Source organism: Babylonia areolata, chromosome 22 (assembly GCF_041734735.1).
Source record: "Babylonia areolata isolate BAREFJ2019XMU chromosome 22, ASM4173473v1, whole genome shotgun sequence".
Lineage (NCBI taxonomy): Eukaryota > Metazoa > Mollusca > Gastropoda > Neogastropoda > Buccinidae > Babylonia > Babylonia areolata.
The window spans coordinates 2,077,824-2,082,823 of NC_134897.1; the positions used below are offsets into that span (position 1 = coordinate 2,077,824).

Genomic DNA, 5,000 nt, shown 5'->3' on the forward strand with positions numbered 1-5,000 from the left:
ATTCCGTAGTGCCCACACACTCGCCAGTTTATCGTGCTGTTCATTGGCCGCTTGTTTGGTTGACCTGTGACTGGCTGGCTGGTTGCTTGCTTGATTGGTTGGTTGTGTGGTTGAATGATTGATTAGTTGACTGATTGCCATAATGTTTCATCTGCATGTTTATTATCTATTCATTTATCTAATCATGTTTTTTTGTTGTATTTTTTTTATGTCTGTTTATTTAGATGCATATCATTTTTAAATATGTATTTTATTTGTTTCTCTCTCTCTCTTTCTATCTCTCCCTCTCTCCATATATTATCCATACAACACGGCTTCTGTTCTCCCCATGGATTATGGGCATCTGTCATTGTCATTGTCATTCTGTGTGTGTGTGTGTGTGTGTGTGTGTGTGTGTGTGTGTGTGTGTGTGTGTGTGTGTGTGTGTGTGTGTGTCTGTGTGTGTCTGTGTCTGTGTGTCTGTGTGTGTCTGTGTGTGTGTGTGTGTGTGTGTGTGTGTGTGTGTGTGTGCTGCGTGTGTGTGCGTGTGTGTGTGTGTGTGTGTGTGTGTGTGTGTGTGTGTGTGTGTGTGTGTGTGTGTGTGTGTGTGTCTGTGTGTGTGTGTGTGTGTGTGTGTGTGTGTGTGTGTGTGTGTGTGTGTGTGTGTGTCTCGTATTTCAAGGTCTCATTAGCGCGTCGGGTTTACACGAAGGTCAAACATTTGTTCTTTTTTCGATAAGTAGATGTAGCGTATATGGACCAGCCCGCACTCTTTGACGTCTCCTCAAAGCTAAAACCAAAACTGAAATCCTCTTCCTCTCTCTGTATCTCCGCCTGTCTCTCTCCGTCTGTCTGTCTGTCTGTCTGTCTGTCTGTCTGTCTTATTCAATATGGTTAAGAAAGTAACCGTCCACTGAGTAATTAAATGTAAAGAAAAAAAGAAGAAGAAAAAAAGTTGGAACTGAAATTGAAAGAAGAAAAAAAAAAAAGCCGATAAATCACGCCCGTATGTTTTTAATCTCACCAAAATTAATAAAATGGAATAATGAAATAATTATTCAGCCTCTTTGAAGAGCAGAGGCCAAGAAATTAAATGGCGACAGCGCGTTGATGGAATTTTCTTCTTTTCTTTTTCATGCTTCTCCTTTTTTATCTTGTGTGTTTGTTCACTGCTCACTTCAAACCTCGCTGTCTTATTTTCTTCCTTGCTGTCCAGTAGTCTTTTCTTTCCTTCCTTTTTTTTTCTTTTCCTGAAGCCCTTCTTCCACAATCTGTCCCATCTCTGCATCAGAAATGGAAAACACAACAGTTTCAGTTTCAGTAGCTCAAGGAGGCGTCACTGCGTTCGGACAAATCCATATACGCTACACCACATTTGCCAAGCAGATGCCTGACCAGCGGCGTAACCCAACGCGCTTAGTCAGGCCTTGAAAAAAAAAAACGGGAAAAAAGTGAATAAATAATAGATAAGCGTACATAAGTAAGTAAATAAATACATAAATAGATAAATACATAAATAATAATTATGATATGAAAAAAAAGGTAGTGATAATAATAATAATGATAATAATAAATAAATAAATAAATAAATAAATAAATAAATAAATAAATAAATAAACAACAACTCTGACTTGTTTGCACTCTATGCATTAAAAAAAAACCCAACAACTTATAATATACACTTGTTTTATAAGATATCCCATCTCTGCTTCAACAATAACAAACATCTGACCAATTTCACTTGACGTTTCTTTTTTTTTTGTTTTCTTTTTTATTTATATCCCAATCTTTCATAAATCACCTCAACAGATTCACAAACATTTGATTAGTTTGCACTATGATTATACTTCCTTTTATAGTTGTTGTTGTTTTCACCATTCCTCAATAGCAAATCCTGTCTTTGCCTACACAAATATACATTTGACAAGGTTTACATTCCATGCATCTTTTCCTCTTTACCTATTCTTCAGTTACGTTTGACATATTTTCCTCAATAACAACACAAACGTCTGACATCTTTTTATTATCATTATTATCTTTTTCTTTTGTTTTTTTTTTAATCCATTCATCTGCTGCCTAAAGAAATATAAACATTTGACTATTTCGAGGTCTACGCGTCAATTGTTTTTTTGTTTTTTTTTTTTTTTTTAATTTCCCCAATTTCTTTTATTCAATGTCTTCTTCTTTTTTCTTCTTCTTCTTACTATAGTTGTTGTTGTTGTTAACTGAATAATCAATCAGTTTATTTATTTGTTTATTATTTTTATTTGATTTTTTTTTCTCTCTAGATTTAAGCAGACGTGTTAATGGGCAAACGGATCACTTGGCACGCTTTGATCCCTCATTGAAACTGAAACTAAAGTGATTTTCCCCTCTTTTCTTGGTTATTTCTTGCTCTCTTTTTTTTGTGGGATCCCCAACCTCCTCTTTTCCTTCACTCTTTCTTTTCCCCTCTTTTTTTTTGTTTTCATACAATGGGTAATCCACCCTCTTATTGTCTTTCCATTCCCCTCTTAAAACTAGCACAATATAATACAACAGAATACAATACAATACAATACAATACAATACAATGCGACTCGATGTGATACGAATATGATGCGAATGAGATGCGGTGCAATGCAATGCGATACGATACAATACAATACAATACAATACAATACAATACATGTTTATTCCCCCAACAGGAAGTGAACTATACACTGACATGTGTGTACAGTATGAGGTGAACATCTATGACCCTTTATTTCCCCAACAGGAAGTGAACTATACACTGACATGTGTGTACAGTACGAAGTGAACATCTATGACCCTTTATTCCCCCAACAGGAAGTGAACTATACACTGACATGTGTGTACAGAACGAAGTGAACATATATGACGACTTATTCCCCAAACAGGAAGTGAGCTATACACTGACATGTGTGTACAGTACGGAGTGAACATCTATGACCCTTCATTCACCCAAGAGAAAGTTAACTATACACTGACATGTGTGTACAGTATGAGGTGAACATCTATGACGCCTTATTCCCCCAACAGAAAGTGAACTATACACTGACATGTGTGTACAGTATGAGGTGAACATCTATGACGCCTTATTCCCCTAACAGGAAGTGAACTATACACTAACATGTGTGTACAGGATGAGGTGAACATCTATGACCCTTCATTCCCCCAACAGGAAGTGAACTATACACTGACATGTGTGCACAGTACGAAGTGAATATCTATAACCCTTTATTTCCCCAACAGGAAGTGAACTATACACTGACATGTGTGCACAGTACGAAGTGAACATCTATGACCCTTTATTTCCCCAACAGGAAGTGAACTATACACTGACATGTGTACAGTATGAGGTGAACATCTATGACCCTTTATTTCCCCAACAGGAAGTGAACTATACACTGACATGTGTGTACAGGATGAGGTGAACATCTATGACCCTTTATTTCCCCAACAGGAAGTGAACTATACACTGACATGTGTGCACAGTACGAAGTGAATATCTATGACTCTTTATTCCCCAAACAGGAAGTGAACTATACACAGACATGTGTGTACAGTATAAGGTCACATCTATGACCCTTCATTCCCCCAACAGGAAGTGAACTATACACTGACATATGTGTACAGTGTGAGGTGAACATCTATGACCCTTCATTCCCCCAACAGGAAGTGAACTATACACTGACATGTGTGTACAGAACGAAGTGAACATATATGACGACTTATTCCCCAAACAGGAAGTGAGCTATACACTGACATGTGTGTACAGTACGGAGTGAACATCTATGACCCTTCATTCACCCAAGAGAAAGTAAACTATACACTGACATGTGTGTACAGTATGAGGTGAACATCTATGATCCTTCATTCCCCTAACAGGAAGTGAACTATACACTAACATGTGTGTACAGGATGAGGTGAACATCTATGACCCTTCATTCCCCCAACAGGAAGTGAACTATACACTGACATGTGTGTACAGTATGAGGTGAACATCTATGACCCTTTATTTCCCCAACAGGAAGTGAACTATACACTGACATGTGTGTACAGTATGAGGTGACATCTATGACCCTTTATTTCCCCAACAGGAAGTGAACTATGCACTGACATGTGTGTACAGTACGAAGTGAACATCTATGACTCTTTATTCCCCAAACAGGAAGTGAACTATACACTGACATGGGTGTACAGTACGAGATGGACATCTATGACCCTTTATTTCCCCAACAGGAAGTGAACTATACACTGACATGTGTGTACAGTACGAAGTGAACATCTATGACCCTTCATTCACCCAAGAGAAAGTTAACTATACACTGACATGTGTGTACAGTATGAGGTGAACATCTATGACGCCTTATTCCCCAACAGGAAGTGAACTATACACTGACATGTGTGTACAGAACGAAGTGAACATATATGACGACTTATTCCCCAAACAGGAAGTGAGCTATACACTGACATGTGTGTACAGTACGGAGTGAACATCTATGACCCTTCATTCACCCAAGAGAAAGTTAACTATACACTGACATGTGTGTACAGTATGAGGTGAACATCTATGACGCCTTATTCCCCTAACAGGAAGTGAACTATACACTGACATGTGTGTACAGGATGAGGTGAACATCTATGACCCTTTATTTCCCCAACAGGAAGTGAACTATACACTGACATGTGTGCACAGTACGAAGTGAACATCTATGACCCTTTATTCCCCCAACAGGAAGTGAACTATACACTGACATGTGTGTACAGTATGAGGTGACATCTATGACCCTTTATTTCCCCAACAGGAAGTGAACTATACACTGACATGGGTGTACAGTACGAGATGGACATCTATGACCCTTTATTTCCCCAACAGGAAGTGAACTATACACTGACATGTGTGCACAGTACGAAGTGAACATCTATGACCCTTTATTCCCCAACAGGAAGTGAACTATACACTGACATGTGTGTACAGTATGAGGTGAACATCTATGACGCCTTATTCCCCAAAT

General features: G+C 38.3%; 1 protein-coding gene across 1 annotated transcript in view; it reads left to right on the plus strand.

The window, feature by feature from the left end:
- Positions 1 to 5,000, plus strand: part of LOC143297485 (lachesin-like) — an 89,765-nt gene that overhangs the window by 67,773 nt on the left and 16,992 nt on the right. The gene's annotated exons all lie outside the window — the stretch shown is intronic.